Source organism: Sciurus vulgaris (genome assembly GCF_902686455.1).
Source record: "Sciurus vulgaris genome assembly, chromosome: 12".
Taxonomy (NCBI): Eukaryota; Metazoa; Chordata; class Mammalia; order Rodentia; family Sciuridae; genus Sciurus; species Sciurus vulgaris.
The window spans coordinates 107,441,426-107,461,302 of NC_136473.1; the positions used below are offsets into that span (position 1 = coordinate 107,441,426).

General features: G+C 41.2%; 1 long non-coding RNA gene across 1 annotated transcript in view; it reads right to left on the bottom strand.

The window, feature by feature from the left end:
* LOC306641323 overlaps positions 1 to 19,877 on the bottom strand; it is a 439,001-nt gene that overhangs the window by 77,582 nt on the left and 341,542 nt on the right. The window lies entirely within an intron of this gene.

A 19,877-nucleotide genomic window follows, 5' to 3' on the forward strand; every position in this document is an offset into this window, starting at 1 on the left:
TTTTCGGATATCCTAATCAAGAAACATTTCAAAGCTCTCTAGAGGCTCCCTGGTGTCCTTAGGAAGTGTAAACTTAGGAAGTTTCCTTGCTCCCGTCCTTCCTGTGATGATTCACAGCATGACCACAGTTATCTACAAATGTGTCATCAAGCTCTGCTTCTCCACGCTGGCAGAAGGAGTGTCTACAAGTAGACAATTGGAGGGAGATTACTTATAAATTCTGCATATTCTGGGGTATTGTCTTAATCTCACTTTGGTATGAAGATATCATAAAAGGAATCTGGTATTGTAGAATCCAGGGTCTAGCAGTGCCTGGCCCAGAGTCCTATGATTTGTTGAGTGAAAAAATAAAGAATCATAAATTTGAGTGTTGGTGCTAAAATGGTGTTATCTTGTGCACTTGGGTTAACAGAATCCAATGGGCAAAGCCCTGAGCTACAATTTTCCTCACTATTTCCTATCCCATCACTTACAATTCTCAATTGATCTCCTCTTTCTTCACCAAAAACCTGTTCCCAAGGACATTTTTAATGTAATTAATGAAAGAAAACTTGCAAGCTCCTTGCACTAATGGAAAGAGGCTACCCTGTCTTACCTTACTAAAACATGACAAATCCTATCTGTTTTAAGCTTGTTGGACAGGTGTACAAAGAAGCAACTGTCTTTATGATATCCTAAGGCAAACAATTTATTCAATGATCAATGGCAGAGTTTTTCAAAGTGAAGTCCATGGATTCTGATAAAAAAAAAAAAAAGAGACAATTCCTAGGATTCATCCACAGTCTACAGTCTACTTAATAATATTTCTAGTAGGGAAGCATAGACACCAAATTTTTAACAACTCTGACCCATAGATTATTTTTATGAACACCACAATTTAAGAGACACAGCTTTATGGATTCAACTGAACCCTAGCTAAACATTTTCCCGAGTATTTAAAGAGTCAGAGCTTCTAAAGAAGTAAGCAAAGCATAACAAAAAGCCCAGCTGGTACTGGCCCTAACACTTCAATTACCCATTTCTATCACAGAAGCAAATAGACTTCTAGCTTCTCTGTGTGTCTGAGTAAAAATCAGGTGCTTCGATTTTCATAACCTAATGGCAAATTGGCCACTTGAACACTGACAATCTACAGCATGTGAGCCTCACCACAATCAGCACCACATTAGCTGCCTATATGCTATTAACTCCCCAATATGGATCTCTAACCCAAGTTGCTTGTTTTTGCTTCAGAGTGGTAAATCCAACTGGCTACTTAACCTCAAGCTTAATATGTCCAAAATGGATCTCTTAATGTGGCTCAAATGAAGCTCTCCTCATTTCCGTTGTATTGCTTGCACCCGGGATCTCTGGATCATGGATTCATTCTTGGGTTTCGCCTTATGTCTATCTAATCTGTTAGGAAATCATACTGTTTTGACCTTTAAAGAGAATCTGACCTCCTTTCTGCTACAGCTCTTTTCCCAAAAATTATTTCAATAGCATCATAACTGGTTATTCTGCCTCTACCTTTGTAGCTCAGCAAACTTACTTTTGAATCCCAGTTTTGCAATGGATCGTGGACGTTGGGTGTTGGATCTTGGACAAACGTTTTTCCCTTTCTGAGATTCATTCTCAGGTTTGTTTTGTTGACTGTTGTTTACCCAGTGTCTGACACTGGATAAGTTGGGGTTAAATAAATGTACATCAAATTGAGGAATATGTTTAAAATGTGCTAAAAATACTGGCTAATATGTATAAAGTTCCTGATATATGGTAGACACTAAGTAGATGGCTGCCATTCTTTTTAAGTTTACTAAAGACCTGGGTTCATTTTCAAGTTTTTGAGCTTTGTCATTTTAAGTTAAGAAATATTTATGTAACATCTACCTCTCATTCCCTGCCTTTCCCAGGAAAAAATAAATCTCAAAATAAAAGCATTTTTTTTTTATTCAATGCTGTATCACCAACACCTAGAACAGTGCCTGGAATATTGGAGGAGTTCAAAAAATATTGGAACGAAGAGAAATGATGGTGCCTTGTTGTTGGTTAGAATGAAGAGTAAGCCATAAGACATCCGGGTCGCAGACAGCTTCTCAAAATGGTGCGCTTACTGCCCTTCCCACGGGGATTTTAAACCCTAAGGAAGACACTGCACTGAAAATCCTAAGCTCAGGCATCACAGGGTCCTCTAACCGCTGGCTGCTCTCAAAGGTGCATGGACGCCCCCTCATTGTCACCGCGGTCAGCGTGTCATTATCTCTGCTTCCCCAGGAGGTGGTGTCCTGGCACACGTCGCCTTGCTCTATCACAGAAATGCTTTCACCAGATTTTAAGTTAAACTTTGCCTTTGACTTTTCTTGAATACTTACATGAGGAAAAGTCATGTGTATCTTTGGGAAAATGGTTCTTAGAGCATGATTTTCAATGTTACTTTTCATTCTTTAAGGAAAACACATTCGGAAAACCTGGTGTCTCGTGAACTTGAAACCATATCTCTTTGGGAATTTTTTGTCACACAGTTGTACACTGTACTCATGAGGTCAATAAGACGTGGGATTTGGTTGCATTTTCCCCTCTGCAAAGGCATTGTAAGTCTTGACAAACTCACTCCCAGCGAGCCTTTTGGAAGCACACTGTGGTTTTGAGCACTGATGCTGAAATGCTGCCTTAGGTGATGGATTTTTTCCTTAGTAAGGCTTTTTAGGATCCTTATTTCAGAATGGCCAAATTACTATGTCTGAGAGGCAGTCTTCAGTTTTATAGGTCCAGAAACTGAATTTTGCCAGCCACAGAGTTTATAAATAACTATGAACTGAATAGTGAGATATAAACTAAGTGGCAGTTCATAGGTTAGTGCATATTCTTCCTGAAGGAGCGTTATATGAGAACTCAAATTATAACCAAAGGTTATTGGGCAGGCAGAAAGTCCAAGTCAGGGTGGTTAGGTAGAGGACCTGAAAAAGACCTAAGATACCAAAAGCTTCTTTTATTAATTAAAATATTTCTGGGACCAATTATATTCTAGATATGGTAGGTACCAGAGGAGATACAAAAATGTAAAGATATGAAGTTGTCACGAAGAATTTTAGAGGTTAGCAGAGATACCTGTTGCATGTAAACAAATGAAAAGAGGACTGTTAATATACTATTCTAATAGAAACGAATTAGTCCAGGAAAAGATGGAGAAGCTGAACAAAGATAGTGTGATTGGTGATGGAGGGAAGGGACATTTGAGAGGAAAATTCATGACAAAGAATCATCAGAGCTAAATGACCAAAGTAGATATCACTGGGGCTTCTTCCAAGCTCCAAACGGCTTCCTCATTGAAATCCTTCACCTGTGGGTTGATGTCAGCACTCTCATCTTCCCTAGGACTGGAGAATACCATTCGCCCTTAGATAAAAAGTTTGATGACATTCCGGAGTTGTTGGTAGGTGGGAAAGAGAGTCTATGCAAGGGGAGAAAGCAAGGGCTGCCGTGAGCAGGAGGAAGGGAGAGTCCATCGAGCTTGTTTGAAAGAAAAAAGAATGAAGACATCAGCATCCAGAGTTGTTTCAGTTTCTGACACAATTTCAGTTTCTGTTCCAGGCCTTGTAAATTCTTTTACCACACTATGCTTTTTCTTGACTTAGTATTGGGATCCATATATTTTCTACTAAATTGTTTCACTAAAACAACTATTTTTGATTCTCTAAGATGTCTTTTCAGATGTTTAAAATTCATTTTCCAGGCAATACCACCTCTGAGGAGGCAATTAACTGTTGTGGTTAGGAGGATGGATTTAGAGCTAGGTAGGTCTGAATTTGAATCTTGACTCTGCTATTTATGCTTTATGTGACTTTGAGTAACTTCTGCATATTCTCTGGGGCTAGGTGGTTCCACCTACAAAGTGAGGATGATTATTTCTATCACATATAATAAAGATTAAAGTAAAAAGAGGCATTAAAAATGCTCATCTCCATGTCTAGCACATAGAACTCAATAGGTGCCAATTATTTATTTGTATTATATCAGTTTATAACTAGGCATGTCAGGTAGTTTTCTTCTCTATTTATTGAAATTTCTATCTCCACTTTTAGCTTCAGTGAGTACTTCCAGCAACCAAGTACATACTGCACCTTATCAGATCAAAATGGAATAAAACTAGAAATCAACAGCAAAAGAAACTGCATGAGCACATGGAGATCAGACAATATGCTTCTGAATGATGAGTGGGTCACTGAATAAGTCAGGGGAAATTAAAAAGTCCTAGAATCAAATTAAAACGAGGCTGGCCTGCCCAGGCCCAGCCCTCTGCGGATCTCTAGTACTGCCCGCCCCATGGGAACTCAGTGCTGGGCCATGAGCCACCTGTGGCTCCTCATCTACCAACGCATTTGGATGCCTCTGCCACCATCATGGATTATCCCCAAAGCCAATGCTGCCATCTTTTCTCGTTAACATTACATTCTACACTACACCCTTCCCTGTTCTCTTGTAGACCTTATTGCAAACCTGTTTTTATGCTGTAGATAATAATGGAACTCATCATCTCTGTTGATTATGACAATACTGTTAATAGGGGTTATTTGGTTTAAGGCCCAAACCTTAAACCAAAGGTTTAAGGTTTGTTTGTATTGTGGGCTGCTAATATTGATCATATGATTATCTCAATGGATGCAGAGAAAACATTTGTTAAAAAACAGCCTCTTCATGTTCAAAACACTGGAAAAACTAGGAATAGTAAGCTATCTATGCTAAGCCCTGGGACAATATCATTCTAAATAGAGAAAAAACCAAAAGCATGCCGTCTAAAAACTGGAACAAGACAGGGTTACCCTCTCTCACCACTTCTATTCAACTTCATCCTTGAAACGCTAGCCAGAGCAATTAGACAGACCAAAGAAATTAAAGGGAGATGGAAGCCAGATTCTGAACCCGCCTGCCCCACCACAGACAGACGCCAAACACTGAGCCCACCTGCCTCCCCACTGCAGATGGACTAAGGACACCACACCTGCTTGCCCCTACCCTGGGCTAAATTGGTGCACCCCCACTGGGGTTCCCCAGCTTCTTTGGAGGCTGGTGCAGACATTTTGAATTATTCCTGAGGGCGTGGCCACCATCATTGGAAGGGTAGCTCCCTTCCTGAGACACTACAGGAGACTGGAGGCCCTTTGACAGGTACCTCTACTTACTTACTTACATCCTACACCCATCCCCATCCTCTTGTTCACAACTAGAAATACTGTAAATAGTAATTGAACTGATCCTGTTTATTTTTAAAATGTTATAGTCTTTATAGGGGCTATCTGGTTCAAGGATGCATTTTCTCTGTATTGGGTGCTACTGGTATTGATCTGCCCTTCAAAGGAGAGGTAGTGGAAAACTGCAGGGTCATAATAAGCCTGCAAGGGGGGAACTTCAGTATCTCTGATCTTCACTGCTAAAGGGGGATATATAGAAACAATATTAAAAAACAGGAGAAGAAAATGTCCCTAACAAACCAAGATGCTATTTTGATAAATCCAATGACAGCATGGTAGCAGAAATGACAGAAAAAAGTTTGGAATTAAAATAATCCATGAAGCAAAAGATGAGATAAGAGAGCAAATGCAGGCAATGCATGATCACTCCAATAAACAGTTAAAAGAGCAAATGCAGGAAGCAAAAGAACATTTCAATAAAGAGATATTCTGAAAAAAAAAATAGATTCTGAAAAAAAAAACAAATAGAAATACTTGAAATGAAAGAAACAATAAACCAAATTAAAAACTCAATAGGGGTGGGAGGGGGTGGAGGACGGAAAGATAGTAGAATGAAATAGTATTACCGGGGCGTTTCAAGATGGTGGCCTAGAGGGTGGCTGCATTTCATGTTGCTCCAGGACTCAGGATTCAAAAGAGGAGATATTGAGAGACTTGAGACCAACTCAAAGCAGCCGGGTGAGTCTCTCCTGTAGGGGAGGCGTCCCGGATGGGGCAGAAGTCCTGGAAGGCAGGGAACTTTGTGAAGTAGAGCTGCCGGTGAGACACCCCTCCCCCCTCTGGAGCAGTGAACTCGGACAACTGGGAGCGTCGTAGAGGAGGCTGCTCTCAGCACAGCGCTGGGACTCGGAGCAACCACTGGGGCTCTGGTGGCTGCCCAGGGCAGGAGCGGCGAGGAGAGCTGAGTGGACTCAGAACAACGGGCCTGCCCTGAGGAGGAGGAAGAGGAGCGTGGCCGCTTGGATTCGGAGTGGCTATACCAGAGCTACAGGCGGTTGCCAGAGGAGGAGCTGCGCAGCGAGCTGTTTGGACTCAGACCACTTCTGAACACTGGGCCTGCCCTGAGGAGGAGGAGGAGGAGCGCGGCGGGTCGTTTGGACTCGCAGTGACTGCATCAGAGCTCCAGGCGGCTGCTCAGAGGAGGAGGCGATTGGTGAGTTGTTTGGAATTAAAGCGATCGCTCCTGAACACAGGGGGGCTGCCTGGAGGAGGAGCGTGGTGGGTCGCTTGGTCTTGAGTGGCCGCACCAGGGCGGCTGCCCAGGGGTGGCGTGCAGTGGGTCACCTGGATTCAGAGCCACTCAAAGCGACCGCTCCTGAACACCCGGGGGGGTTACCTGGAGGAGGAGGAGGAACGGGGCGGGTCACTTCGACTCGGAGTGATTGCCCAGGGCTACGAGTGGTTGGTGGGAGGAGGAGGCACGCAGTGAGTTGCTTGGACTCCTAGTGACCGCATTGGAACACCAGGTAGCTGTCTGGAGGAAGAGGCATGCGGCGGGTCTCTGGGACTCAGAGCGATTGTACGGGGCTCCAGGTGGCTGCTCACAGGAGGGGCATAGCCAGGCGATTAGGTGCAGAGCAGGGTCCCAGGATCTAGGAGGCTTCTTGGTGGAAGAGCCGCACAGAGACACGCTTAGGGGCGGAGTGAAGGTTCCAGGACTGGGGGCAGATTCTCTGTGGAGGGGCAGCCTAAGGAGATTCATCTGCGAAGGGTGAGGCTCCCAGGCCCAGGAGGTAGGGCCGGGCCCCTGGGAACTTTGCAGAGGAAGGCAGCCCAGCCCAGGTGGTAGCTGTAAATTGAGGGGAACCTCTAGGAGGGGAACTGAGCAGCGAGACCTCCCCACCGCGTGAGTCTTCCCTGCCGGGTGAGGTTTCCCCAAAAGGATGGTAAACTAGAGACACAGGCCCAAACAGGCCTTGCCTCAGCCCACAGCCTAGGTCCCCTTTGGATGACCATTGGTCAACAAGTGGAGGCACCTCTGCCCACTAGCAGGGAATATACCCCACCTGGAGGCCACCACTCTTTCACCACTTCTATTCAACATCGTTCTTGAGACTCTAGCCAGAGCAATTAGACAAACCAAAGAAATTAAAGGGATACGAATTGGAAAAGAAGAACTCAAACTATCCCTGTTCGCTGATGACATGATTATATATTAGAGGAACCTGGAAATTCCACCAGAAAACTCTTAGAACTCATAAGTGAATTCAGTAAAGTAGCAGGTTACAAGATCAATGGCCATAAATCCAATGCATTTTTATACATAAGTGATGAACTTCAGAAAGAGAAATTAGGAAAACTACCCCATTCACAATAGCATCGAAAAAAATAAAATACTTGGGAATCAATCTCACAAAAGAGGTGAAAGACCTCTACAATGAGAACTACAGAACACTAAAGAAAGAAATTAAAGAACACCTTAAAAGATGGAAAGATCTTCCATGTTCTTGGATAGGCAGAATTAATATTGTCAAAATGGCCATACTACCAAAAGTGCTATACAAATTCAATGCAATTCCAATTAAAATCCCAATGACGTACCTTACAGAAATAGAGCAAGCAATTATGAAATTCATCTGGAAGAATAAGAAACCAAGAATAGCTAAAGCAATCCTTAGCAGGAAGAGTGAAACAGGGGGTATTGCAATACCGGATCTTCAACTCTGCTACAAAGCAATAGTAACAAAAACGGCATGGTATTGGTACCAAAATAGAAAGGTAGATCAATGGTACAGAATAGAGGACACGGACACAAACCCAAATAAATACAATTTTCTCATACTAGACAAAGGGGCCAAAAATGCAATGGAGAAAAGATAGCCTCTTCAACAAATGGTGCTGGGAGAATTGGAAATCCATATGCAACAGAATGAAACTAAACCCATATCTCTCACCATGCACGAAACTAAACTCAAAATGGATTAAGGACCTTGGAATCAGACCAGAGACCCTGCAGATTATAGAAGAAAAAGTAGGTCCAAATCTTCAACATGTTGGCTTAGGACCAGACTTCCTTAACAGGACTCCCATAGCACAAGAAATAAAAGCAAGAATCAACCACTGGGATAGATTCAAACTAAAAGCTTTCTCTCAGCAACGGAAACTATCAGCAATGCGAAGAAAGAGCCTACAGAGTGGGAGAATATCTTTGCCAATCATACTTCAGATAGAGCGCTAATCTCCAGAATCTATAAAGAACTCAAAAAACTCTACACCAAGAATTCAAATAATCCAGTCGACAAATGGGCTAAGGAAATGAATAGACACTTCACAGAAGAAGATCTACAAGCAATCAACAAACATATGGAAAAATGTTCAACATCTCTAGTAATAAGAGAAATGCAAATCAAAACACCCTAAGGTTCCATCTCACCCCAATTAGAATGGCGATTATCAAGAATACGAGCAACAACAGGTGTTGGCGAGGATGTGGGGAGAAAGGTACACTCATACATTGCTGGTGGGGCTGCAAATTAGTGCAGCCACTCTGGAAAGCATTGTGGAGATTTTTAGAAAACTTGGAATGGACCCTCCATTTGACCCAGCTATCCCACTCCTTGGCCTATACCCAAAGGACTTAAAATCAGCATACTACAGAGATACAGCCACATCAATGTTCATAGCTGCTCAATTCACAATAGCCAGACTGTGGAACCAACCTAGATGTCCTTCAATTGATGAATGGATAAAAAAAGTGGTATATATACACAATGGAATATTACTCAGCCATAAAGAATGATAAAATTATGGCATTTGCAGGCAAATGGATGAAATTGGAGAATATCATGCTAAGTGAGATAAGCCATCTCAAAAAGCCAAAGGACGAATGATATTGCTAATAAGTGGATGATGACACATAATGGGGGGAGGGAAGGGTTAGTGTTAGGGTTAGAGTTAGGGTTAGGGAGGGGGGCAAGTATGGAGGAAGGAAGGACTGTATAGAGGGAAAAGAGGGGTGGGGGGAAGGGAAAAATAACAGAATGAATCAAACATTACTCTATGTAAATTTATGATTACACAAATTGTATGCCTGTATGCCATGTACAAACAGAGAAACAACATGTATCCCATTTGTTTACAATAAAAAAATACAGTATAAAAAAATAAAAAAAAAAGTATTACCTGATGTATATTTATGATTACATGAAAGGTGTGACTCTACACTGTGTACAACCATAGAAATGAGAAGTTGTGCCTCATGTGTGTACAATGAATCAAAATGCAGTCTGTAAAAATTTTTAAAAAATTTTAATAAAAAAAAAGATATGGGAAGATGTGCACTGGGCCATTGCAATAGTGCTCTCCCTAGCTCTGAAATGGTTCAAACAAAACTGATCAGACCATCTGGAGGGGCCTCTGCAGAAGGAATTTCTGCATCAAACGGGAACCTGATGACCTCCAAAGTTTGTCTATTGATAACCCCTGGTTTGCTCATTTGTAGCAAGAGAAAGGAGCAGATCCTTTTGTTCTCAGTTTCTATCTCTCACTTCTCTCTCTCTCAGCATAGGAGCTCTCTGGAGAACGTCAGGATATGGTCAGCATTCAGGTGAGTTGACAACTCAGCATTCTCTGAGCTATCTGAGCCAACTCCTCTGAATATGCTATAGGAGAGAGAATCCAATGTACCTGTCACACATACTCTTTGTGAATGGTTCACTGAATCCAACTCAAGCATATTTTTAATGTAGTCACAGAATATACAGGGCCTGCTAAGGGGCAGTAGCAGGGGCAGCTGAGAGCACTGGAGCAACCAAGTCTATAGGCCCAGGACAGTTCAACATGGCAATGTCAGGAAGAGTTGGCAAGGGCCTGGGAGGAAGAGGAACCAGTATGGTCATGGAAGAACCACCAGCTTGTCCACTGTAACAGTGGATGTCAAAGTAGGGGTGGTGGGTGTTTCATGGCATCCTGTAAATATCAACATACTGCCAGCATGTTGGTAGGAGCTATCATACAACAAAATCTATAAGTGATCAATAGACATGTTTAAAAAATGTTTAACAACTCTAGCAATTAGAGAAATGCAAATCAAAACTAAGATTTCATCTCACTCCAATTAGAATGGCTATAATCAAGAATATAAGCAACGATAAATGTTGACATGGATGTGGGGAAAAGGTGCCTGCATACATTGCTGGTGGAGTTGCAAATTGGTGCAACCACTCTGGAAAGCAGTATGGAGATTCCTCAGAGAACTTGGAATGGACCCACCATTTGACCCAGTTATCCTACTCCTTGGCCTAAAATCAGCATATTACAGTAAAGCAGCCACATCAATGTTCATAGCAGCTCAATCCACAATAGCTAAATTGTGGAACCAACCTAGATGCCCTTCAATAGATGAATGGATAAAGAAACTCTGATAAATATATGCAATGGAATATTACTCAGCCATAAAGAAAAAAATAAAATTATAGCATTTGCAGGTAAATGAATGGAGTTGGAGAATATCATGCTAAGTGAAATAAGCCAATCCCAAAAAAACCAAAGGCCAAATGATTCTCTGATATAGATGATGATACATAACCGGGGAAGGGGAGGGAGTAAGGCAAACGGAGGAACACTGGATTGTGTAGAGGGAAGTGAGGGGAGGGGGTGGGGAGAAGGAAAGAGAGTGGAATGAGACACACATCACTACCCTATGTACATGTATGATTACACGAACGGTGTGTCTCTACATCGCGTACAACCATAGAAATGAGATGTCGTACCCCATTTGTGTGCAATGAAGCAAAATGCATTCTGCTGTCATATAACTAAATAGAACAGACAATAAAAATTAAAATGTAAACACAACACATCAGAATCTGTAGGATACAATGAAGGAAGTTCTAAGGGGAAGTCAATAGTTATAAGTGATAACATTAAAAAAGAAAGAGATAGATCTCAATAATCAAATGATGCATCTCAAAGTCTTCGAGAAACAGAACAAATACTAAAACTAGTAGAAAGGAAGAAATAATAATAATCAGAACTGAAATTAATGAAAGAATATATAAAAATAGAAAGAATTAATGAAACAAAGATTTGATTCTTTGAAAGATAAACAAGATTGAAAATCCCTTAGATAAACTCACCAAAAGAAGGAGAATCCAAATAATAAAATTTAACATGAAAAGGGGATATTACAACAGATACCCCTGAATTCCAAAGGATCATTAGCAACTATTTTGAAAATTTATATTCCAAATAGTTGGAAATCTAGAAGAAATGAATTAACTTCTAGACACAGATGACCTACCAAAATTGAACCAAGAGAATAAGAAACCTAAACAGATCAATAATAAGCATTGAGATTAAAGCCATTTATTATGGCTTTAATCTCCACAAAGAAAAGCCCAGGACCACGTGGATTCACTGCTAAATTTACCAGACTTTAAAAGAAGCAATACCAATGCTTCTCAAGTAATCCATGAAGTATAAAGGAATGTAATACCTTCAAATTCATTCCTGAAGCCAGTATCATTCTGAGACCAAAACCAGATAAGGTTACACAAACAAAAAAGAGAAAATAAAAGACCAATATCCTTTTGCAATAGATGCAAAAATCCTTAATAAAATTATTGAAAACAAAATTCTACAACATACTACAAAGATAATATACTATGATAAAGTTAGTTTCATTACAGGTATGCAAGGGTGATTTAATACATGCAAATCAAAATAGAATCAGACAAAATTATAAACATCCCATAGACCAAATAAACCACTTTGTAAGTTACTCAGCTTTATGTCTTTTGTTATAACAATAGAAAACAAACTAATCCCTCTGCCTTTTCTTGATACTCTACCTTTTGCCATAGGGGTCTCATCTATGAACCAAAGATGGAAAGAAAAGGCATTTCTTCTTTTTTATCCTTTTAGGAGACCAGGGCACAGGGAAGTTATGCAGCTTGCATAAGATCACACATCTTACTAGTGGGGGACAAGGACTGGCACCCAGATAATCTGTTCTAGAGGCGTTTTGCTTTACCTTGATGTATACTGCTTCTCACAGGAGGGACAACTTACCTAGTGCTCGCTTCTATGACATATGAACCTAGCTTCTGCACAAAGTGCTTTACCACATCAGTCTGTGGAACACTTAGTTTAATAGGAGTAAATTTAAAACTGTTTCAAAGGGATTTTAGGATTTTGCAGAGATGTTAGAAGCAATTCCCAGAAGGAGGAGGAAGATGAGTGGGTGAACTCCTAATTTCCCTTTTATCTGCTTTGCACGTCATGCTTTCATATATAGTTCATTTGGAAAAGGGTTCTATTAAAGCGTTTGAAAGAGTTTGCAACCAAGAAGAAAGTAAAGTACTAAATATACAAGTGGCAGAAACTTTGACTTAGGTTCCAGTTTAATCACAAGCACCAAGAACTTGGAGGAGGGCAGGAATGGAAGCTGATCAAACATGAACCTGACTCAAAGTTCAGGGTAAACTGGATGACTGAATCAAGACCTGAAAAGGTCTCTAATTGCTAAAGTCACAGACAGGACAAGCAAGTTGGATGACAGTGATCAATGCACATTGAAAGATTTAGACAGAAAACAAAAATAAAATTAATTCACTGAATGGAGACACTGTGGCTTAGTAGGGGCACATAGAAACAATATTAATAACTGAGTTGATATCAATAATTGAGCTCAGTATAATGTCCTAATAAAGGGAGAAAATCACTCTGCTCAATGCTGCCCATACTCTCCGTGGTATGTTTTCATTCCTGAGAAGACTTGAGAAGGACATCAGCAGGTCGTGGTTCTTCTAGAAGATGACTGTAAAAGTGAGGAGATGACACCCAGCCACAGAGATACGCTTGGGGAATTAGGAATGCTTACCCAGAGAAGAGACAAGTTTTGGGGAAAGGCTACAGTACCACACTTGAGCATGGTAGGGATATCCTGTGGCAGAGGGAGGGCCTTATTTGGCTCTGAAAGGCAGCATCAATATGTGGAAATCCTAGGAAGGCAGACTTCACTTACCATCAGGAACATTCTCCAAGGCTGTTAAAAGTGGGATGGTATCCTGAGTGGAGTTGATGGCTTCCCTGGAGAGACATTCATCCAGGGGCTGCATGTTCAGGAATGATGAGAAGTTCATGCTCACTTCAGAGTTAGAAAATCAGGTAAATTATTTACAGCTCAGATTACAGAAAATAAATAAATAAACAAATAAATAAATAAATAAAAGGAGGTAAAGATTAAGATGTTTTCCCCCCTTTTTCGGTAAATACTGAAATATGTATTTATGGAAGAAATAGCATCACTCCCTACCTTTGCTTGGGCTGCTACCACAGAAAACCATAGACTGTGTTGACTTACACATGGTACATTTATTTCTCACAGTTAGGAAGGCTGAGAAGATCAATGTGCCATTAGATTTGGTTTCTAGTGAGGACTTTCTTCCTTACCCTCTCACTTGAACAAGACAGAACTTTTTCTCTCCCTCTTCTTATAAGAACACTAATCCCTTCAAGGGACCCCTACTCTCATGGCCTCATATAAACTTAATTACCTCCCAAGGGCCCTACCTCAAAATACCATCACATTAAGGGGTAGGACTTTAATACATAAAACTTGGGGGGACACAAATACTCCACAACACTCAGTATAATGTGCTTCTCTTTATTTCCAAGTCACCGTACATTAGAAAGGGCTATATGATTTGCTCTGGTCATTGGTGTTTGCAGCGAGTTGAATATCATCGCCCTAAAATTCATGCCACCCAGAAATTTGTGACAATACTTGGAAATAAGGTCTTTGCAGATGCCATTAGTCAGGATGAGGTCTTAAGATTGAGATGCACCCTACATCCAATGACTAGTGTCCTTGTAGGAGGAGTGGAGGACACAGGAAAGGGCAACGTGAAGATGGGGCAGACTAGAGAGGGACATTTGGACCAAGGAAGGCCAAGGATTGCAGAAGCCACCATAAAGTAGGAAGCGGCAAGAAAAAACCTTTCCAAGAGCCTACAGAAAAAGCACGGTCCTGCTGACACCTTGGTTTATTACTTTTAATCTCCCAAACTGTGAGAGAATAAATTCTTATTTCTGAGCCACCAAATTTGTGAAAATCTGTTAGAGCAGCAACAGAAATGACAGATAGGATCCAGGCTAAAACATTTAGTTACCAGTCTGATTCCTCCTCCTGGTCTTCCTTTGCCATGACAAAGATAGAGGCTTCCTACTGAGATGGCAGAATGAGAAGGATGTGACCTGGATTATCGAATGGCAGAATGGAGTTGTTTACACTTGCAGTGGAGTTGGCATGAGTGAGCACTAAGTTTCTCTAATGTTAAGTTATTGGGATTTTGTTTGTTAGTGAGGCATAAGGTATTATATCCTGACTAATATACTACTCTTCGCAAAGGGTGAGAGTAGGAAAATCCAATGGATCATACACTATTCACCAATCTAGGTCTCAAAGAAGCTTTGGAGATTCAAATGAAGGTAAGTGCCTATGTTAGTCAGATTTTTATTGCTGTGACCAAAATACCTTACGAGAACTACTTAGAGAGGTAAAGACTTATTTTGGTTCATGGCTTTGGGGAACTCAGTCCATGGTTGGCCAGCTCCATTGCTCTAGGTCTAAGGTGAGGCAGCACATCATGATGAAAAGGTGTGGCAGAGGAAAACTGCTCACTTTATGGCAGCCAGGAAGGAGAGGGAGGGAGGGAGGGAGAGAAGATAAACCCTAAACCTTTCGTGGCACACCCTAAGTGACCTACTTCCTCCAACTAGGTTTCACTCCCAGAATTAATCCATTGGATTTATCTGACTATTGCCTTAAAGCCCCACCTCTGAACCTTGCTGCACTGGGGACCATGCTTTCACACATGAGCTTTGGGGGACACTCCAGATCCACCACCGTAACAGGGCCTTTCAAATTGGTATGCAGCTCCTGGATAAGCTCCCGCACATTTAGGAACTGAAAACATTACATCATCACAAACACTAGGTGAATCTAGGCCAAACTCAGAACAGGATTTACTTAAGTTCTTCGAAAGAAATGGATAGCTAAGTAGACAGATAGGTAGAAAAGTAGGCAGACAGATAGATACTCATGAGGTGAGAGTACAAGAGGCAATGTAACTCATGCTCCTCCAGAGCCTGGGCTCCCCACTCCCCATCGAATAATACAGGGATTCCTTGCCCAAATTGGTACCTAGGTCCTCTTCTAGCGCCGGCAGGGGTCTTCTTTCCACTGTTTATCTTCCTGAAGGGAAGACTTGCCTGCAGGCCTAAAGGGTAAATTGCAGGGCTGCTGTTTGCATGGATAAAGATGGAGCTTTGATGGCAGGATGGAGGGCCCACAGAGGTGTTCATGGCCTGTCACATTTCTGAAGATAGCCAGAGGTGGAAAGGGGTGCCCAGGCTGTGGACCGTGGATCTGAGGACTAGCTCTCTCATGCTAACACATGCAAGCACAGAACTCTGGAGTGGGGTCTGCAAATTTGGAACCAGGTCTTCCAAACAATTATGATCAATATAAGAGAATAAAACCTATTTGATTTAACAGCCTCTTAGATCATTTATAACTTTAAAATATTAGAATATGGTGTCTCCACTTATTATTTTTCACATCTAGACATGAGAGGACTGGGGGGGTAGAACTGCCTGGAGGATTCCTTCTTACTGAGGTTCCCAGCATGAACTCAGCCATCTGAGATAGAAGAAGAGCGGCCACTGGTGGATGCCTCTTGTTTTCTTCTTGGCTGGAGGCCACAAGCACAAATTTGACCTTAATTTGTACCTGACCCTCTCAGGTTCCCCTAGGTGCTCCCGGAGTCCTCCTCTGTCCTGGATTTATTCAAAATTAGAAAAGCTAAAGTTCTCTGTATTCCCTCCCCCTTTCTATGCTCTAGCCTCAAAACACATGCACACATAGAACACAGATTTTACAAGATTCCTATAAAACCTGGAACCCATCTTCTCACCACTAAGGTTTTCTGGAGTTATTTTCCCTGTCTGTTGCTATGGGGCATTTTCTGCTCAAAATCAATGACTTAAAAGGAAAAAAAAAAAAAATCCTTAAAAAAATAAAAAAAGGGAAGGGTTCTTGTCAGAACATGGAAAACAACGTTCTAAAAATAGTTGGTCTCTTCACATCTCCTTCAGACGCAGTAACAGCACTGTCAAGTTCAGGAACTGCTGACACCCACAGCATAACTTCTGGTCCTGTGCTCTTCCTCCTCTTTCCCATCAGTGTTTTCTCAAAACCAGGTTCTGAGCAGTGACTCCTGAATGTGACCTTGCAGAAAGGGAACAGACACCTACAAGAGAATCCTAGAGCTACGACAGCTTGTAAACTTGCAGTTTTATTTTATAGTGATCTATAGAGTTGGGGGGGTTAATTGCCATAAATAGCACTTTAAATTTCTTGTATGGTGAAAGGGATTGAGACAAGTGCAATCAGAATAAAATCAAATTTAGGAGCTGACTTTATGATGTTGATAAAGCTGGGCTCAACTCACCCAATTTTTAGAAGGCTCAAAAGACATTAAGATAGCACATTAGTCCTTTTATCCATTCAGTGGATACTTCTGTTTTGCTCTTCTTACTGTAAGTACTAAAGCAAACTAAATTTAATATTGGGTTTATTTTATATGATAAGGATTTTGTATACTACTTGGTTGTAACAGTTATTCAGACTATCAAAACCCATTGGGAAGGAAATTATGTTATGAGAAAGTTAGAACACTAGATTTATCAGGTGTTGTACTTCAGGTTTTCTGACTTCATTTCCTTAATACATATTTATGTTCTGACCAGAGTCATCTTTCTAAGCTGAGAAGCTCATCACACAGATTTGCTTTAGATCCTCTGCTGCCCTCTGTTATTGACTGGGGAAAGCTGAAGCACCTTGGCACTGTGGTCTTCTTTTGACTGAGTCCTGCTCCGTGTCTCTGGTGGACTCCAGCCATGGGGTCCCGTCCTTCTGTGTGAGAGGAGGAGCTTCCTGACAGCCATGACTGTCTTACTCATCTTTGATTTTCAGTATCATAGTGGGGCATAAAGCTCATTACATTTTAATGAATAGAACTTTTTCCACCCCACCAGTTTTTTCTCAAAAAGATTTTATTGTGAAATTTTACTCATATAAAAATTTAATAAGACAAGGAACAGTTAACGAGATTCCATAAAAAGAATATTTTCATGTAATTGACCTCCTAACTGAAAAATTGGGGACACTGTTGGTCCCCAGAAGCCCTCTGTGCTTCTTCCTATTCAGATGCCCCTTCCCTTCTGTTCAATGTCACCAGTCTCCCCAACTACTAGTCTGTTCTCAGCCCCCCTTCCTCACCTCTGAGATTTTCCAGGACCCCCAAGAGCCTCAGAAGAGTCTCTCTGTCTTTATCTTTAAAGCACTTATTTCCCTTTGCATCAGTTAACATCTCAAAAAATTAAATTATAAATTTACATTTATGATATTCTTCATATTGCTTATATCTTTTGCCTTTATCTGTAGAACATCCCATTTCAGTAGGTTTTTAAATGTTTATTTCTCTATATTGTTATAGTCTATGTTTTGCTTTTATATTTTAAGATCTCATTAGAGATCACTCAATGAATACTTATTGGATGAATGAATGAATGATATGAATGAATGGTAGTTATATTAAAGCATAAAAGATGCAGGAATCCACTCAATCAGGAAGAATAAACACAAGATAGGTCTACACACACAGAGGTCAAGAGAGAGACAGAGAGCAAGCAGATATGTTCTGCATGTAATGCACATGAAACATTCAAGAGTTTCACACTTGACAATCACTATTCTTCCCTCTCCCCTAGTATTCACTCCTCAAACCAGAGAGGCTATTAGGAAACCTAGATTAGGTTTTCTGACATAACCTTCTTATGGTTCAATACACTGGTTAGGATGGAAGAAAGCAGTTGGGAAACAAGCTAGTAGATTGTTCTTCTCTCAAGCATTCATATTGAAAACAACCATAGTCAGGAATATGGGACAGACTGTGGAATGATCTCCTGACATGTATGCTCTAGGAAGGATTTGACATTGCCAGGAAAATTGGAAGAGATGACACTGAAAATCCTTTCTGACTCTATGTTGACACTGGTAAGTGAAAGCTACTAGGAAATCTAAAAATGATTTTGTGGTTCTACTTAGAAATCAAGTTTACTACAGGTCTACAACATGGAGTTGTAACTCAAGCATCCTATGGATTTTAGCTAGGAAGTACCGTAGAACTTTTAATCAACCTATGGTCCATCCTCTCAACTCAGATGGAATAATACGTGTTGACCATGTCCACTTTAATTATCTTTCCTTGCTTTTCATATACTGCACGATGATCTCACCACCTCAACCCTTGCTTCGTTGCAGAATTGGACTCACTCTTTGAGATTCACATAAAACGGATGCTGATCCATCAGGAAAGCTGGGGTGTGGTTGGTTGTGCTCCCACAACAGTTTTCCTTACTCAACCCACTGTGCCTCAGCTAGTTGTATCTGCCCCACAGAATTTATAGCTCCTCAACTTTAAAACCAGAGTTTACTTTAGTACCAGGACCCATGGTAGGTATTATATATATATATTACAAAAAAGAATGAAAATATAAAGTAGTGAAATATTATAAACTCCATGTGCCACAGTGATCTTCTTCTGCTTACCAGGCATTAGATTAGACTGCTGAGAAAAAGTCAAATGAAACACAAAACAGAGCATGTAGGAGCTCACAGTCCAGCAGGGAGACAAGGAAGTGGGTAACATAGGAGATATTGCTTAGAAGGGGGAAAGGACCTGGGTGGTAGGCCTTGGGAGCCCCGAGGGATGGTCTCTCCCTAGGCTGTGGATATGGGACAGTGTCAAAGGATTCCTTAAGGACAAGGAAGAGTTGGCCAGGTGGAGAAGAAGGGAAAGGAGGTGAGGGTATTCAAACCAGATAGGGAAAAGAAGCTTGACGTCCACACAGAGGGTCTGTCTTGATGAGTATGGTCATAAAGGCTGATGCAGAGATCTGGTGGTAAGAACAAGTACAAAGAGAGCAGTGGCCTGATCACTTTTACAGATTGTGCCAGATAGAAAAAGAGAAAGGAGGAAGACAAGAGAACAATAGCTGGAGAGGGCATAAATTCACGCATCAATCGAAAGGAGATTAGCACATTTCCATCTGACTAGGAAGAAAAGAAGAGAAAGCAGTTGGATTCACTTAATTGACTCACATTGCACTTAAATGCACAAAGAGAATCCTTTTCCTTATTCTCTATTATATGTCTGATCTTCCTTACATGCCCCCACGGCCCTCTTTGAGAGAGGAGTTGGAGACTTTCTACTTTCCCATTTCTTACATCACAGGCTCTTTCAGGTTTGAGTATTGTACTCCTGAGTGACTCAGTTTCTGTTGGGAAAGTGTTCTGAGTTTCAGATTTCTTCTCCTCACCCTTCCTCTTGTGCCCTACCATTGCTTTCTTCTAAGGGTAGCTTCATGGAAATGGAAGACAAATGACAGGACTCTGTAGTGTTTCTCTGAAACTTTACTGGTTTCCCTCTGGGCTTTCCATGGGGCAACCAGTTAGATGTGCTAACTGGACAGGTGGCCTTCTAGGTGGTTTCTCTTGGTCTTTTTGAAGACATGTGCTGGAATGTCTAGTGCAAGCATATGGCCTAGTGGCCACCAATTCATTCATACTCAGGGTCTCAG